Raw genomic sequence first — 19,504 nt, forward strand, 5'->3', positions numbered from 1 at the left:
GTATTCCCAGCAACTGCAGAATCTCCTGCTTTATATCTGCATTTTACTTTGGCATTAGATACACGTTGATATTGAGTACATTGTTTACATGAGCCGCTTTCTGCGTTAAAAGAGCTGCAGATTTTTTCGATACACCCGGAAAAAAATGAGATATGGACATTGAACCGGTGCTTCAAGAAATGTTTAATGGCACCGTTATTACCCATAAGGCCCTGCGGTAAGGATTTTTGTCAGGCACTGAAGAACTGATGAACTGCGCAGGCGTCAGGCTGATGATGTCCCCGAGTATTACGCATGCGTGCGGAACACAGAAGGCTTTGAAAATGTCGGTTGCAGGTAAGAGCGATTCTCTGTGTTTTTATCTTAAACTCCGACTTCGGGACGATTCCTGTGAATTTCTGACACCGTGGCCAGCAAACCCGGGACAGTCCTGCCCTCTTCCCTGTCTCTCAGCCCCATTATCCGTACACGGACCCCGGGGAGCTTCTGGCTGATGAGGGAACGGGAACCGATGGATCTCTCAGACAGAGCTGAACTCCAGCTATCTAAATGCAAGGATTAGGAACTCGGAGAAAGGGAACAAAACCCATCTGTGGACACTTTCTGGAGGTCCCAGATACGTATGTTCCACGACCACTGGACTAAGTGTGTAAATGTAGGAGGGGACTATGTTGAAAAATAGATGTGCTAGATTTTCTAAAATTGACTCCTTCAACCTTAGGCCACAAACTTAACTATCACCCCTTTTATATAGGGAAAAGCAGTATAACATTAGATGATCATCACCATAAGATGAAAGTTTAAATCTTAGCCTTTGTTTTAAATTAACACTTAGTCTTTCCTGTGATTAGAAAATAGGAATCTTGGCTAAATTACCAGACATAAAGTATGGTGAGGTACAGTGCTAGCATTGTAGATTAGCAAGGATTCTACTTTGGGTTGGACTTCCAGAGCACACTTACTGGATATCCACAGGACAGTATTGTTGAAGACTAAGACAGTACTTTCAAATAGAATTGGAAAGGAAATGAGAGCTTTTACCACCTGGTCATTTGCCACCTCTTCTTGTGATTCTGCTCCTAAATGTGAAGACATGGAGAAGTGAGTTTAAAATTATGCCATCGAACTGGTTGTAAGAATGGACCACACCTATTGGTCCTCATTTGCTTTATTCAGAGCCTTGTCAATAGCATGAATAACTGAATAAACATTTCATTAGAATGGGGTGGATTAAACTGAATATATAGGATCTTTAAATTATACCCCTTCCCACTTATTATTTTTGCTGGAAAAGAGATGTTGAAATTCTAAGTAATCCTGACTAAAGTGTAATATGGTTTTAAAAAAAGCTCAAGGTCAAATAAGTGTGAGACATTTGTAGAGCATTTTATAGGAAGGGACATTAAAGACATTCATCATTCATGCTGATTTTTCCTCCCAGCACTGCCGCAAATACACAAACCACCCCACCTCCCTTCAGATCTACTCCGTGCTGTGGCTGATGAACCAGTCAAGATTAGCAGTTCACCATCTGTGGGAAAAATTGAGTCCAAATACCTAATAAGTTTGGGATGTGTATATTCATCTCCCAATTTATGATGTAGGAGCATTGATATTATGCTGCTTTGTATGTAAAATATACAATCCTCTTTGTTCAAATCTTTATTAGCTAGTGAACTTACAAGTTTGCTTCAGGGAGTTAAGCAATTTAATTTTAAACAATAGCATGAATTGATAAATGTTACCAATTTTAAATAGCAAAAAGTTTATAGTATATTTTTTCCTGGGAAAAAGGCTTTGGGTCCGAAGTTTGAATAGTGTTATGATGTGACTGCATTTTTCGAAAGAAAAGAACAAAAATTGTAGTTATCCAAATGTAGAAAGGTTAATCCTACATTAAATGTGAATTGTGATTAAGAGATCCAAGATAATGTGTATTTAATAAAATAATTTAAATCAAATTATTGCTTTAAATCTACATTATACATTCAAGAATGCATTTTAGGTAGCTCAACACCTCATGCAGGTCAGTCAGGTATCTCTGCTCCCTCTAAACTTGCACGTTTCTGTTTCCCAGATGCTTTTGAAACTTACTTTGACCTTATTTTCTGAGCTTCTTTTAAACTTGCAGGTTATGTGGAATGCATCATTCTATAATGTGATGTCTAAAAACAGTGATTTGGAAGTGAGGTATGATGTACTAATATGAGAACATCTAATAATACAGAAAATCTGCTCGTCCGACACCCAAGACCCAATCATGGCAGGTTCACTAAATTTTACTGTGGTTAGTCACAGGTTTGGAGGGCTGTCACCTGAAAGTAATGATCATTAATCACCATCAATGTTACATAGTTCACACTAAAAATAAAAGCACAAGGGAGAAATCGGCCTCTGCAGCACCTTTTTTTTAGAGTGCTCAGTGGTTCATTTGAAATCAGGTCCAGAATTTACCTGCACTTCTGATGGGAAATCTGTGGCATGTGTTTCTGACAAACATACACCCAAAAAATGTTATGAGTCAATGCACCGTGGATTGAAAGCCAGCACTTTTGAACGGTGTGCTTCAGCCTATTCTGTTTCAATCTTTATGAAACGTGAAATAATCTGAAAGGTCTAGAACTTGATAGAGGGCTAAAAGATTATGAGAGGCATAGACGGGGTGGATAGTCAGTACCTGTTTCCCAGGGCACCAATAGCAAACACCAGAGGGTATATGTACGAAATTAAGGGAGGGAAGTTTAGGGGAGACAACAGGGGTAAGGTTTTTTTTTACACAGAGGGTTGTGAGTGCCTGGAATGACTTGCCAGGGGTGGTGGTGGAGGCTAAAACATTAGGGGTATTTAAGAGCCTCTTGGACAGGCACATGGATGAAAGAAAAATGGAGGGTTACGGGGTAGTGTGGGTTTAGTTCGTTTTTTTAAAGTTTATATGGGTCGGCACAACATGGAGGGCTGAAGGGTCTGTACTGTGCTGTAGTGTTCTATTCTATGGCTCTAAAATCTTTTACATCACCAGTTGAGAAAATCATCTTTGTTCTACCTCCAATCACAAAGCGGAAATCTGCAGATGCTGGAAATCCAAGCTACACACACAAAATGCTGGAGGAATTCAGCATTAGTACTCTTTTCCATAGATGCTGCCTGGCCTGCTGATTTCCTCCAGCATTTTGTTTGCATTGCTTGTTCTACCTCCTCTCGGTCTGCACTTTTCTACCAGTGAGAACATGCTTCCACCAATTCTGTCTGGCTACATAATGATATCAAACACCTTTGCCCTGGCCAACAAGTAGCTTTCACATCACAAATGTGCCAGACTCAGTGAGACAGAGTACCGCCCTTCCCTTCATATTCATTGGCATTACCATCACTGAGTTCACCACCGTCAGTCACCTGGGTGAGACTTCAGGGGAACTATTTATGTACAATACTGTGTGTCTTGTGGTGATGTAAGAGTTGCTGGAGAAGAAGTGGAGTGATATTTGGAAATCTGAAATTTAAAGCATCATTTAGCAAGAAAATCACAAATAGGTGTTAACCTGTTACATAGGTTGTATGAGAGTGCAGATGAACTCAATCAAGCCCAGAGGAGATCAAAGTTCTTACTGACAGTGATTTGCTCGCTGTTGAAATGAATACTTCTCTATATAAAATTCAGTTTGCGCATGTTGTTGTCACTGGGTAAAAATTGTACAGCACAAGATTTTTGCACACACTGGTCATTACAAATTAGAGGGGACATTGGTGGGAAGGCAGGGAGACCTCCAGTGTCCCTGATGCCCTCACATAGAAGGTATATATCCAGCTGCACTTTAAGGAGTTGGAGTTGGAAATGGATGAATTACGCATCATCCAAGCGTCGGAGGGTGTGATAGGTATGACGTGCAGAGAGTTGAGTTACACCCTAGGTTCAGGACACAGGAAACTGGGTGAGAGTCAGGAAGGAGAATGAGGTTAAATAGCCATCACAGAGTACTCTTGTTGCCATCTCATACAACAACAGGTGGACACTTTACAAACTGATGGGGGGGATTACCTGGCAGAGGAAAGTCAAAGGGGGTGATAGGGGATTCGTTAGTTAGGGGAACAGAACTAGAAAGGGACTGATATCCTAGTTGCAAGGCTTGCCAGTGCTCCCTTGTGGGGTGGGTGGTTAAACTAAAGTTGCAGGGAGGATTGGAGCCAGAATGACAGAACAGATAGTGGAGAGGGTGAATTGAATTGAATTGACTTTATTACATACATCCTTCATATACACGAGTTGTAGAAATCTTTGTTACATCTCTGTCTAAATGTGCAATGTGAAATTTATAATAGTTTATAATAAATACTATGTACAACAGGACAGTCAGGATAAATAAAAGTACAATTGTATCAGCATGAATTAATCTATCAGAGGGCCTGGTGGAAGAAGCTGTCCCTGGGCCTGTTCATCCGGGCTTTCAGGCTCTGGTACCGTTTCCCAGATGGTAGCAGCTGGAACAGTTTGTGGTTGGGGTGACTCTGGTCCCCAATGATCCTTTTTACACAGTGGCCCTTTTTACACACCTGTTTTTGTCAATGTCCTGAATAGTGAGAAGTTCACATCTACATATGCGCTGGGCTGTCCGCACCACTCTCTGCAGAGTCCTGCAACTGAGTGAAATACAGCACCCATACCGGACAGTGATGCAGCCAGTCAGGATGCTCTCAATTGTGCCCCTGTAGAAAGTTGTTAGTATTTGGGGCCCCATCCCAAACTTCCTGAACCGCCTGCGGTGAAAGTGGTGCTGTTGTACCTTTTTCACCACACAGCCAGTATGTATAGACCAGGTGAGATCCTCGGTGTTGTGTATGCCAGGGAACTTAAAGCTGTTCACCCTCTCAACCCCAGATCCTGTGTCAGCCTGTCTCCATTTCTCCTGTAGTCTACAGCCAGCTCCTTTGTTTCAGTGACATTGAGGGCAAGGTTGTTTTTTTGACACCAAACAGATGTCGTTCAGACCTCAGGGCATGAAATTATGATATTGTAGCCATTACTTGGACTTGCTTGCGCCCAACAGTCTGAGGGATTTCAAGGAACAAATCTGTAGAGAGATTATGGACTATGCCAAGAAACAAAGGTTGATAAAGTGAGTGATTTTAACTTTCCATTTATTGACTGGACTCCTAGGCTGTAAAAGGACTAGATGGGGTAGAGCTTATCAAATCTACCTTAATCAGTACGTAAAATTCCCGATGTAGAAGTGTGCAATAAGCTATTGGGAAGTGATTTAGGGCTAGTGACAGAAATTAGTGTATGGGAACACTTGGAATCTACTGATCATAAGATTCCAAGTAAATACAGAAAAACAGAGGCCTGGGCCTCTCTTGAGATTCTAAATTGGAGAAAGGCCAATTTTTATGATATTTGCAAGGATTTGACAAGCGTTAATTGGGACAGGATGTTTTTTAGCAAAGGAATACTTGGTAAGTGGGAGTTCTTCAGAAGTGAAATTTTAAGGGTGTAGAGTTTGTACGTGCCTGACAAAATAAAAGTTGAATGGTAACTAGTGCAGGGAATCTTGGTTTTCAAGAGATATTGAGGCCCTGGATATCTCGTTCCTCTAAATGCCGCGGACTGTTGGGTGCAACCAAAACTCATTAATGACAACCATTTCATAATTCCACTCCCGAACTCATCTGACTTTCCTTTAGTTGTCTTCTGTTGGATTCTAAAAGCTTCCGAATGGTCTTTTGCTCTTTTGTTTGCCCTCTCCTCTGATTTTATGTTGGTTTTGGATTCTCATTTAACCCACGGTTGTGCCCTGCTGCCTTTCCAATGCTGCAATGTCATTGGGATGTATCGATCACTCAGCTCTCGAATTGCTCCCAGAAACTCCAGCCATTGCTGCTCCATTGTCACTCCTACCTTTTCCCTTCCAAACAAGTTTGGCCAGCTTCTCTGTCACAGAAACATGGAGAAGTTCAGTGGAGAAACAGGCTATTTGGCCCATTTAGTCAATGCCAAAAACATTTCTCTCTAATGCAACCACCTGCACTGGGATCATCACCCTCTATACCCCTACCATCCAGGTACCAATCAAACTTCTCTTAATTGTGAAGTCGAGCTCATATTCACCACTAGTGCTGACATCTCATTCCACACTCTCACGACCATTTCAGCAAAGAACTTTTCCAAATGTTCCCATTAAATTTTCACCTTCCCCACTTACCCATGACCTCTGGTTGTCGTCCCACCCAACCTCAGTGGAAAAAGCTGCTTGCATTTATCCTATCTATACCCTCATAATTTTGTTTACTTCCAACAAATCCTCAAAGGAATGTATAATTTCCTTGTTTATGTTTAGAGCCTTTTTTAGGTGTATAAGATGATGAGGGGCATTGAGTGTGTGGATAGCCAGAGGATTTTTTCCCAGCGTTAAATGGCTAACAGGAGGGGGCATAGTTTTAAGGTGCTTGGAAATATATGCCGAGGGGATGTCAGGGGTAGGTTTTTTACACAGAGAGTGTTGGATGTGTCGAATGCACTGCCAGCAGTGGTTGTCGAGGCGGATACAACAGGGACTTTTAACACTCTCTTAGATAGTTACATGGAACTCAGAAAAATAGAGGGCTATGCGCTAGGGAAACTCCAGGCAGTTTCTAGAGTCAGTTACATAGTCGGCACAGCACTGTGGGCCAAAGGGTCTGTAATGTGCTATAGATTTCTATGATTCTATGAAATTCAAGGGAAATCTCCAAACCCACGGAGTGGTGAATAGTAGTGAATAGTGGGAAAGTTACTGGAATGTATGTGCAGGAATCGGAAATATAAGTATTTGGATAGATGTGGACTGATTAAGTATAGACAGCATGGCTTTGTGCATGGTAGGTCATGTCTAACCAGTCTTAGAGAGTCTCTCGAGGAAGTTATCAGGAAAGTGGATGAAGGCAAGGCAGTGGATGTTGTCTACATGGACTTTACAAAGGCACTTGACAAAGTCTCATATGGGAAGTTGGTCAAGAAGGTTCAGTCACTCAGCATTCAAGATGAGATAGTAAATTGGATGAGACACTGTCTTTGGGAGAAGCCAGAGTGTGGTAGCAGATGGTTGCCTCTCTGACTGGAGGCCTGTGACTAGTGGTGTGCCACAGGGATCAGTGCTGGATCTGTTGTGGTTTGTCATCTATATCAGTAATCTGGATGATAGTGTGGTTAACTGAATTAGCAGATTTATGACCACCAAGACTGGTAGTGTAGTGAACAGCGAGGAAGACTATCATGGCTTGCAGTGCAATCTGGACCCCCTGGGAAAAATGGTTTGAGAAATGGAAAATGGAATTTAATGTAGACAAGTGTGAGTTGTTACACTTTGGTATGACCTACCAAGGGAAGTCTTTCACAGTGACTGGTCGGGCACGGAGGAGTGTTTTAGAAGAAAGGGACCTGGGAATACAAGTCCTTAATTCACTGAAAGTGGTATCACAGTTAGATAGTGACGGAAAAAAAAGATTTTAGCCCTTTGGCTTTCATGAACCAAATACTGACAATAGATGGATATTATGTTGACTTGTAAAAGAGGCCTAATTTGGAGTATTGTGTGATGTTTTGGTCACCTACCTACAGGAAAGATTTAAAAGAGATTCAGAGATTTCAGAGAAAATTCACAAGGATGTTGCCAAATTTGGAGGACTTGGGTTATAAGGAAAGATTGAACAGGTCAGGACTTTATTCCTTGGAATGTAGCAGATTGAGGGGAGATTTGATTGTGATAGAGCAGCATAGATAGTGTAAATGCAAGCTGGCTTTCTCCACTGAGATGGGGGTGGAACTACAACCAGAGGCCATGGGTTAAGGGTGAAAGGTGAAATGTTAAGGGGAACATGAGGGGAAACTTCTTCACACAGACTGTCATCTGGCTGTGGAATGAGCAGCCAGCACAAGTGGTGCATACGAGCATGTTTTCAACATTTAAGAGGTTTGTGTTGGTACCTGGATGGTAGGGGTGGCAGTTTAAATAGTTCAGCACAAACTAGATGGCCCAAAGGGCCTGTTTCTGTGTTGTACTTTTCTACAAGAACCTGAAATATTACAAAAATTCACTCTAACCCCTTTTAACAGCTGTGCGGACCAACCATTCATCTCAGCAGGAATTTTTTTATATGGTGTTAAAACTGTAGCACTTTCGGTTAATAATACATAAAAGAAAATCCCAGATGCACATCCACAAAGACAATTTGCGTGAGACTGTTTCAGTTACTGTGGGGCCAGGCACCCATACTGCTTAGCAGGAACAGGGAATAATACCAATGGAGAGAGTCAAACTGAGCCAGGTCACAGATTGGAGACGGTAGAAATGCCCCATTCTTATAGAGACAGGAAGAGCATCAGGGAATTAATGGTCATTCCAGATACCCGCACTCTGCCCAGTCAGAAGATGATTTCTCTGTCCAATTTGGGTTGAACCTCACTGTAACAGTGCGATACCAGATCAAACCTTGGCAACTCAAGTGATCTCATCTGAAATGTTGTCCTACACCCATTGATGGATTTTGTAAATCTTTTCACAGGTTAAAAACGAGAAGGAATTTGTCTCCAGGAATCTCAAACACGGCACAACAGTTTTGTTGTCTCTGTCTAGATATTTAAGAAGTGGAGCAAGGGATTCAATCGACCACCCTTCCTGCTCAGACTGTGGGGAGGGATTCACTCGGTCATTTGACCAAATAGCAAGCCTGTCATTTTACAAAGGAGAAAGGCTGTTCACCTGCTCAGACAGCGGGAATGGATTCACTCGGTTATCACAATTGAAGGTACATCAGCAAGTTCACACTGAGCAAGGCCATTCATCTGTTCTGTGTGTGAGAAAGGATTAATTTGGTCTTCCCACCTGCGGACACACCAGTCAGTTCACACCGGGCAGAGGCTGGTGATCTGTTGAATTTCTGAGAAAGGATTCACTCAGTCATTTGACCTAATGGCTCACCAGCGAGTTCACACTGGGGAGAAGCCATACACCTGTTCAGTCTGTGGGAAGGGATTCACTGATCCATCCAACCTACGGAGACATCAGCGAGTTCACACTGGGGAGAAGCCATTCACCTGTTTAGTCTGTGGGAAGGGATTCAATCTGTCACAGTGGTCAGCAGCACAGGAGCGCCACAGAGAACCGTACTCTCTCCGGTCCTGTTCACCCTGTACACATCTGACTTCCAATATAACTCGGAGTCCTGCCATGTGCAGAAGTTCGCTGATGACACGGCCATAGTGGGGTGTGTCAGGAATGGACAGGAGGAGGAGTATAGGAAACTGATACAGGACTTTGTGATATGGTGCAACTCAAACTACCTGCGTCTCAATGTCACCAAGACCAAGGAGATGGTGGTGGACTTTAGGAGATCTAGGCCTCATATGGAGCCAGTGATCATTAATGGAGAATGTGTGGAGCAGGTTAAGACCTACAAGTATCTGGGAGTACAGTTGGACGAGAAGCTAGACTGGACTGCCAACACAGATGCCTTGTGCAGGAAGGCACAGAGTCGACTGTACTTCCTTAGAAGGTTGGCGTCATTCAATGTCTGCAGTGAGATGCTGATGATGTTCTATAGGTCAGTTGTTGAGAGCGCCCTCTTCTTTGTGGTGGCGTGTTGGGGAGGAAGCATTAAGAAGAAGGACGCCTCACGTCTTAATAAGCTGATAAGGAAGGCGGGCTCTGTCGTGGGCAAAGTACTGGAGAGTTTAACATCGGTAGCTGAGCGACGGGCGCTGAGTAGGCTACGGTCAATTATGGAAAACCCTGAACATCCTCTACATAGCACCATCCAGAGACAGAGAAGCAGTTTCAGCGACAGGTTACTGTCGATGCAATGCTCCTCAGACAGGATGAAGAGGTCAATACTCCCCAATGCCATTAGGCTTTACAATTCAACTGCCAGGACTTAAGAACTTTTTTTTTTTTTTTTTAAAGCTATTATTAATGCTTTTTGAGTTAGTGATTTAGATGCATATCATATTATTACTGAGTTAAGTATTGTATGTAATGAGTTTTTGCTACAACAAGTGTATGGGACATTGGAAAAAATGTTGAATTTCCCCATGGGGATGAATAAAGTATCTATCTATCTATCTATCTATCTATCTACCCTACAGAGACATCAGCGAGTTCACACTGGGGAGAGGCCGTTCACCTGCTCAGTCTGTGGGAAGGGATTCACTCAGTCATCCAACCTACAGGTACATCAGCGAGTTCACACTGGGGAGAAGCCATTCACCTGCTCAGAATGTGGGAAAGGATTCAGTGAGTTATCCAGCCTGCTGAGACATCAGCGAGTTCACACTGGAGAGAAGCCGTTCACCTGCTCAGAATGTGGGAAAGGATTCACTCAGTCATCCAGACTACAGAGTCATCATCGAGTTCACACTGGGGAGAAGCCGTTCACCTGCTCAGAATGTGGGAAAGGATTTACTGATTCATCCACCCTAGAGAGTCATCAGCGATTTCACACTGGGGAGAAGCCGTTCACCTGTTCAGAATGTGGGAAGAGATTTACTCAGTCATCCCAACTATAGAGTCATCAGCGAGTTCACACTGGAGAGAGGCCATTCAACTGCTCAGTCTGTGGGAAGAGATTCACTCATTCATCCACCCTACAGAGACACCAGCGAGCTCACACTGGGGAGAAGCGATTCACCTGTTCAGAATGTGGGAAGAGATTCACTGAGTCATCCCAACTACTGAGTCATCAGCGAGTTCACACTGGGGAGAAGCCATTCACCTGCTCAGTCTGTGGGAAGAGATTCACTGATCCATCCAACCTACAGAGTCATCAGCGAGTTCACACTGGGGAGAAGCCATTCACCTGTTCAGAATGTGGGAAGAGATTTACTCAGTCATCCCAACTACCCAGACATCAGCGAGTTCACAATGGGGAGAAGCCGTTCACCTGCTCAGAATGTGGGAAGGGATTTACTCAGTCATTTGACCTACAGAGACATCAGCGAGTTCGCACTGGGGAGAAGCTATTCACCTGCTCAGAATGTGGGAAGAGATTCACTCAATCTTCCACCCTACTGAGACATGAGCATGTTCACACCGGTGAGAAGCCATTCAATTGCACAGAATGTGGGAAACGGTTCACTCTGTCATCCCACCTTCTGGAACACCAGCGAGTTCACACTGGGGAGAGGCTGTTTCCCTGCTCAGAATGTGGGAAGAGATTCACTCGGTCTTCCAGCGTACAGAGACATCAGCAAGTTCACACTGGAGAGAAACCATTTACCTGCTGAGAATGTGGGAAAGGATTCACTCAGTCATCCTGACTACTGGCACACCAGTCAGTTGTTATGAATCCCTAGGTTTTGTTTGCTGTGCACTGTCATTTTAAGAGAGAGAGAGAGATTAAGAAGGTGAATCAGTTTGACTCGCAGCTTGTTTACATCACTCCCAGCTTGTTTAGTTTTGACTGAGGACACAGACACTCAGAGTCAGACGGAGATGAATGAGGAAAAATGGAAGGATCAAAACAAGGGAAATAGGTGCCAAGGGTCACTGTTTGGAATTTTCCTATGCCCACAAGTGTGGGTTAATTATCGATTCAGCGTATATCGAATGTGTGGTTGTCACCTCGTTTAATCGATAGGAGTGGATCTGATTTGGGGTATCCTATGAAGACCACTATGTGTTAACCCTTGCCTGGGTGTGGTGTGGTAATTCATTTGAAGACGATACGCCTTGTGACAAGTCACTTTAGGTGGTAATTAGTATGTGGATTTGGAAGGATGACAGATAAAATCTACAGTGACTGTTCTCTTGTTTTACCACCATGGAACCTGTGGAATTCGACATATTTGCCTTCCCTTGACATTTACCCTGGATTACAAATATCTCTCTAATCACCTATTCTGTGGTTGAACTGAACTTTCATAATTTACCATCTCAAGACTCCAGACCTTGTTTCCCCCAAGCTCAATAGTTTTGGATTTATATTTACACACATATATACACATAACACTGTTAACTTTTGTTTATCTTGCTTAAGTTACTATATTATAAGTAGATTCTAATAAAGATAGTTTTAACATCAATAGCAGACTCCAGGTGTAGACTCCACGAGGAAATGTGCAGATGCTGGAAATTCAAACACACACAAAATGCTGGTGGAACACAGCAGGCCAGGCAGCATCTATAAGGAGAAGAACTGTCAACGTTTCAGGCAGTCCTGCCGAAGGGTCTCGGCCTGAAACGTCGACAGTGCTTCTCCTTATAGATGCTGCCTGGCCTGCTGTGTTCCACCAGCATTTTGTGTGTGCTGTGCCAGGTGTAGTCTATTGGTGCTGATTCATTTCTAAAGCTTTACGATTCATAACAAAATTGGGGCCTGCATCCGGGATATGAACAGCTATGGGGGCGTAGTCATTAATTATCGATTTCATTGGGGAAGTCCCTTTTGATTGATTTGTGTTTGGAAAATCAGCAGTGGATGCTGATTATTGTTTGGAAGCGGCAACCTCTGAGGCATTAGAGGATGCCAGATGGATTGAGTTGTTGAGTCTTGCTAGAAGGTTAAAACTTGCTATGTTGAAATTGACAATGAGGAGGGCACAGTTGCAGAGGATAACAGCTGAACATTATGTATCTGAGGGTGTGTTTAAAGTGGAGGAGTTGGAGGTGTTTCCTGAAAGTAAACCTAGTGAGCTTGAGCTCCAGTACGAGTGAGAAAAATTAAAGATGGAGGCTGCGGAAAGGCAGAGGCAGTTTGAGGCTATAGAGGCAGAAAATCTGAGAGGAGGCAGAAAAACAGAGGGAGGAAGCAGAAAGCCAGAGGCTATTTGAGCTGGAAAAGATAGAGTGGTTGCAGCAGAGGGGTCTAGCATTAGCCTCTGGTGATAAGTTTGAGGCCAGTCAGGATATTAAATTGGTACCTCCATTTGATGAGACAGAGGTTGATAAATACTTCCAGCATTTTGAGAAGGTTGCTTAGAATTTAAAGTGGTCAAAAGAGGGTTGGCCTATTCTCTTACAAAGTGTGATTAAGGGGGAGGCTTAGCAAGACTATTCTCTTTTGTCAGTTGATGAAGCAGATGATTATGTCCTAGTGAAACAGGCTGTGCTCAAAGCTTACGAGTTGGTCCCAGAATCATACAGGCAAAAGTTCAGAAATTTGAGGAAATCTGTGAACCGGACATATGTAATTTGCTTATGAGAGATCTGTGTGTTTTGATCGCTGGTGCACATATATGATGATGATAAATATATGATGATTTTAATAGCTTGAAAGAGTTAGTTTTAATTGAAGAATTCAAAAGGTGTGCTCCTGACGACATAAAGTCATATTTAGATGAAAAGGATGCTGCCACGTTGCAGGAGTCTGCTAGATTAGCAGATGAGTTTGCTTTAACTCACAAGGTTAGGTTTACCCAGAATAAGAGCTTCCAAAAGAGGGCCAGGGATCACCAGGGAAAACCAGAAATTAAAGCTGGGACTAGTGACAAGAGTAAGGATGAAGGGAAGCAGTTGAAGGAGAAATTTTCTGGTCTCACTTGTTACTATTGTAAGAAAGCTAATATGATGGCTAATTGTTCTGTCCTGAAGAAGAAAAAGGAAAAGGAGGCAGTCCCAAATCCCTGTGTTCAGCATGTTGAAGCACCTGTAAACCCATAGGGTTCTGAACATTCTGATGAGGCTCAGTTACGGACTGAGAGTTCTGACCGAGTTAAGAAGGTGTACAATGTCCTGTGTATGTTACTCAAAATGGCTTCTTTGATTTGTTACGAGTAGGAATGCTTCTTTGTCTGATAAGTGTTTCTCTCGCCGTTGTTTCGCTTTAGAATGGCTGATATGGTAATTGTATTCATTTGATAATCAATGGGGAATGTTATTGTGTTTTGTGATGCTGGGAACTTGGGGGAGGGGTTTCGCGGGCTTTTGGTGTGAAGAGAGTCGGGAGGAAGACGGATGAGGAAGGTGGACGTGCGATAGACGGCTCGTAAGACCACCGGGCTGGTCCCAGGTGCGACGACGTGGCAGTCGGATGATTCGTTGATTGAGCTCCTACGATGTGCACTACACTAACTGAACTTTGATAAGTTGGCGCCTTTTGTTTTTTTCTTTCCTTGTATATTGCCTAATACTTCTTTAGTTAATGTTAGCAAACTCTTTAAAGTGTATTTCATAACGGTATCTGGTCTGAAGTTGATACGGTGAGCGGCGCGAGGCATAAACTCGATTCACACAGCACCTGCGTGTACGGGAGGTGGGTTGGTGTGTGGCTGGATCTCCTTTTCCCCTGGACATATACCAGCCTTTTGGGTAAGTGTTACATTTGTGGGGTGCTCGTCCCGGATTGGATTGTCAGGGGCTGTGGAATCGCGCAGGCAGCAGAGCGGAGATGGACAGAGATAAGATTGTTAGCTGGTGCGAATTTGAAGGTGTACTGGTACAGTATGCATGCGTAGTGAGCGGAGTGGATTTTCGAGTTTCGGGAGACGCGTTAGTGCGGGGGTTAAGTTTGGTGAAGGGTATTGGGCAGGTAGAATTGGTAGCTAGACGGTGTGGTAAAGAGGGAGTCTAGCTGGGTGTTGGTTCGTACGAGTGCTGACGTCAGGACGTTGGAACTGCCGGCGACGGTCAGTGTTCCGGGGGAGGAGGGGCTGTCGGGACTCCACACTCTCTCCGAGGATGAGGCTGAGGAGACATCGGAGGAGGAGCGAGAGCTAGAGGTGGACCCCAAAGAGGCGGCCGGCACTAGTAAAGGGAGGAGGGAGGAGGGAGTCGTGACTAGGCCCCGCCCCCCAGGTAGGGTGGAAGCCTCGGAGCTGGCAGCCGCACTTAACTCCCTAGTGGGAGTGGCCGAGAGGCCGGGGGTGTTCTCCGGAGCCAAGCCTACTCCGGACGGGGAGGTGGACTATGAGACCTGGATCGAGCATACGTCCTTGATGTTAGAGGAGTGGCCAGGCTCGGAGGAGGAGAAGAGGCAGCGATTAGTGGGAAGTTTGAGGGGTTTAGCAGCCAAAACAGTCTGGGAGTTGAAAGCTGAGAAGCCTGGGGCCTCAGTGGAGGAATGTATAGAAGTTTTGGAGGGAGCGTTTGGGTTGTCAGGGGAACCCTGTCTGCTTTTAGCAGAGTTCCAACACCTGGAACAACGGAGAGGGGAAAAGCTCTCCGAGTACATATTTAGGATGGAGGGGATGCTCTCGGGGCTGCGGCGCCGGGGGGTAGTGAAGGCGCCTGACGTGGCTAGCGTGAGGATGAGTCAGATATTTAGTGGCTCTCTGGAGGAGGACAAGGTGGCGTGGACTATCCGGCAGGCTTATAGGAAAGGCCCCCCTCCATCGTTCGGGCAACTGATTAGAGAGGTGCGGGAGGAAGAGAGAGCGTTGGGGCGGAAAAGGGGCGCGGGCCTACGGGAGCGATCCTCAGCGATACAGGAAGTGGTGGCTGGGTGGAGGAATGACAACCCCCCGGGGAGTAGGGAACCCCCTCTGGAGGGGAGGGACAGGGGAGGTACCCACTCTCAGGTGCGACCCGTGCAGTGGGTTGGGAGCGGGAGCCGTCCTGGGAGAGGAGGGGCGGCAGGCAGTGTGTGCTTTAACTGTGGGAAAGAGGGGCATTTCAGGCGGGACTGTGGGCGGCCGAGGGTGTGCTATAGCTGTGGAGAGGAGGGACACTTTAGGTGGGATTATGAGAGACAAGGAGTTCCGCGGAGGACAAGCCCCCCTGCGACTAAGAAGGGAGAGATGTCGGGAAACTTAGGAGAGGCTCAGTGAGGGAACGGACTAGAGCCTCTGGAGGAACACGTTCCCAGAGTTCAGCCAGGGGACCACCGGGTGCCCACGCCTCAATTCTGGATGGGCTGGTAGGACCCCGTGCCAGTGTGGGTCTACGGATAGAGGGGAGTTTACGCAAAAGCCGTTCTTGATACGGGATCGGATGTGACCTTATTGTACCGGTCTTTCTACAACCAATATCTAAAGCATTTGCCCGTATCCCCATTTGACGCCCTGCAGATTTGGGGTGTGAGCGAGTGTGACTACCCGTACGATGGGTACCTATCGGTGAGATTGGAGTTCTCGGAAGGCGATGTGGGAGTGTCCGAGGCTATTGAGACGTTGGTGTTGGTGTGTCCTGACCCGGTGGAAACCGGTGGTGCGGCCCTCCTGGTGGGGACTAACTCCTCCGTTGTGCGACGGCTCCTGGGAGCTTGTAAGGAGAAAGGGGGGGTAGACTTTCTTGAGACCCTCTCGGTGCATCCAATGTTTCGAGCAGTGTTCGAAGAAGGGGTTGCCTCCCTAGGGCCGGACCCAGAGTGTAAAAGAGGGACGGTGTGGTGTACGCAGGCGAGGCCCAAGGTGATCCGACCAGGGGAGGTAGCACTAGTGATGGGGACCCCCAGATTCCCAGGAGTGCCGACGGGCGAAGCTCTGTTTGTAGAGGCCCCGGACGATCTTGAAGGGGAGACACGATTTCCGGCGGGGGCGCTGGTGAGGCCCGAAGTGCAGAGACCAGGGGTGGTACATGCGAGGCATATAGCTATAAGTGTCAGGAACACCACGGCAAGAGAAATCACCTTTAAGAGGGGAATGCCGCTGGCACATCTGTTCCCGGTGACGGTAATGTCTAGCGCACCAGTGAGGACCCCTAACGGGGAGGGATCGGAGCATAGAAGGGAGCTGACCGCTGAAGTCTTTAACTTCGGGGATTCCCCTGTGTCGCCGGAGTGGAAACGCAGGCTAGCGGAGAAGATGCTGAAGATGGAAGCTGTTTTTTTCTCGGGGCGAGTTTGATGTTGGCTGCTCCACAAGCACTCGCCACACCATCCGGGTGACGGAGGACACCCCGTTCCGAGAGAGATCCCGGCGGCTGGCTCCGGCAGATGTTGAGGACGTGCGGCAGCACTTGTGCAAGTTGAAGGAGGCCGGAATCATAGCTGAGTCCCGAAGTCCTTATGCATCCCCAATAGTGGTGGCACGGAAGAAGAATGGAAGGGTGCGCATGTGTGTTGACTACAGGACGTTGAATCGGCGAACTGTCCCTGATCAATATACTGTCCCAAGAGTCGAGGATGCGTTGGCCTGCCTGAGCGGTGCGAAGTGGTTCAGTGTGCTGGATTTAAGAAGTGGGTATTACCAGATCCCGATGAGTGCGGACGATAAAGATAAGACCGCTTTTATCTGCCCGCTGGGGTTCTTTCAGTTTGAACGAATGCCCCAAAGCATATCGGGAGCCCCAGCCACCTTCCAGAGGCACATGGAGAGAACTGTGGGGGATATGAATCTGTTAGAGGTGCTGGTGTACCTGGACGATTTGATAGTGTTTGGATCGACTTTGGAGGAACATGAGGAGAGGCTGTTGAAGGTGTTGGGCCGGCTTAATGAAGAAGGGTTGAAGCTTTCCCTGAACAAATGCCAGTTCTGCAAGTCGTCGGTTAGCTACGTTGGCCATATCATTTCGCGAGAGGGAGTGGCTACTGATCCAACCAAGATAGAGGCCGTGACCACCTGGCCGAGACCCCAGAAAGTGGGCGCTCTGCGCTCATTTTTGGGGTTCTGTGGGTATTACCGGCGATTTGTGAAAGGATACGCCAAAGTGTGTCACCCGTTGACTCAGCTGTTGTGTGGCTATCCCCCGGTGGGAAAGTAAAGGACGGGGGACCAGAGGCAGGACGCTGGAGGATACTGGAACCCGGCGGAACCTTTTGGCTCGAGATGGGATGATCAATGTGAAGAGGCGTTCCGATCATTGAAAAGGGCACTGACCCAGGCCCCGGTGTTGGCTTTTGCCGATCCCCAGAAGCCATATGTGCTGCACACGGATGCCAGCCGAGATGGCCTCGGGGCTTTTCTGTACCAGGAGCATGGCAAAGCATTGAGGCCGGTAGCCTTTGTCAGCCGAAGCTTGTCGCCATCTGAGAGAAACTATCCCACTCACAAGTTGGAGTTCCTGGCGCTGAAGTGGGCGGTGGTGGCCAAACTGGGTGATTACCTATACGGAGCCAAGTTTGAGGTGAGAACGGATAACAATCCTCTCACTTATATTTTGACTTCGGCGAAGCTGGATGCCACTGGACATCGGTGGCTGGCGGCCTTGTCGGTATATGATTTCAGCCTGAGGTACCGCCCCGGAAGCAAGAACGTCGATGCGGATGCTTTGTCACGTCGGGAGCCGGGGGAACAGGAGAGGGACGAGGAGTGGGAGAATGTCCCTGTCCCTGTGTCGATGTGTCAGTTTGCTACCACCGTGAAGGCCGAGGGAAGAGGGAGGCTGGAACGAGCCGTGAACCATTTGGGGTTTTTTGACGACGCCATACCCCTAGCTTACTGTGACCTGACCGCACTGCGGACTAAACAGTTGCCGGAACTGAGTCCGGGGGAAGTGGCAGCTGCTCAGCAAAATGACCCGGGCATTGGCACAGTGTGGTCGAGAAGGGGGATGGGGCGTTGGCTGAGAAGGCGAAACACCCATTCGTGCCTCTGTTGTTGAAGGAGTGATCTCGGTTGAAGTTAAAGAACCAAGTCTTGTACCGGGTAACGGCGCCTCCGGACCAACCCCACTGTTGGCAACTGGTCCTGCCGGAGGAGTATCGGCAGGCTGTACTCCAGGCCCTACATGATGATTCTGGACACTTGGGGGTGGAAAAGACCTATGGATTACTCAAAGACCGGTTCTACTGGCCCCGGATGAGGGGGGAAGTCGAAGAATACTGTAGGGGATGCAGTCGTTGCATCCGGAGGAAGACCCTGCCCGCGTTGGCGGCTCCACTGTCGCACTTGCAGAGTGCGGGACCTCTGGACCTGGTATGTATGGATTTTCTGTCGATTGAGCCTGACAGCAGCAACACCGCGAATGTCTTAGTCATCACCGGTCATTACACTCGCTATGCTCAGGCATTTCCCACTAAGGATCAGAAGGCGACGACAGTGGCGAAGGTGTTATGGGAGAAGTATTTTGTTCATTACGGCCTTCCCAGGCGAATCCATAGTGATCAGGGGCGGGACTTTGAGAGCCGCCTTATCCATGAATTACTGACTATGCTTGGGGTTGAGAAATCCAGGACTACCCCTTATCACCCACAGGGAGATCCTCAGCCCGAGAGGTTCAACAGGACGCTGTTGGATATGCTTGGGACGCTGGAGATTGGGCAGAAAAGCAGGTGGAGTCGTCATAGTGGACAATTGGTTCACTGTTACAATTGTACTCGCAATGATGCTACAGGATATTCGCCCTATTATCTGATGTTCGGGCGGGAAGCAAGGTTGTCCATTGACTTGTGTTTTGGGGGTGAAGTCGGTGAATTACCCGGGAAGTCCCATCTAAAGTATGTGTCCGACATGAAGAGGGAGTTACAGCGGGCGTACGAGTGGCCGAGGCGACGGCTACCAAACAAAATCACAGGAATAAGATGCGGTATGATCGAAAGGTGAAGTTTGTTCAATTATTGCCGGGCGACCGGGCCCTTTTACGGAGTTTGGGACTCCCTGGTAAGCACAAGCTCGCCGATCGATGGGCGGCCAGCCCCTATGTAATAGAGAGCCAGATGCCGAACC

The 19,504-nt window shown here is 46.7% G+C and overlaps 1 pseudogene; it reads left to right on the forward strand.

The window, feature by feature from the left end:
• Positions 1–310: 310 nt before the first annotated feature.
• On the forward strand, positions 311–12,008 carry LOC140722897 (uncharacterized; annotated as a pseudogene).
• The last annotated feature ends 7,496 nt before the right edge of the window (positions 12,009–19,504 follow it).

This window comes from Hemitrygon akajei, unplaced genomic scaffold (assembly GCF_048418815.1).
Source record: "Hemitrygon akajei unplaced genomic scaffold, sHemAka1.3 Scf000092, whole genome shotgun sequence".
Classification (NCBI taxonomy): Eukaryota; Metazoa; Chordata; class Chondrichthyes; order Myliobatiformes; family Dasyatidae; genus Hemitrygon; species Hemitrygon akajei.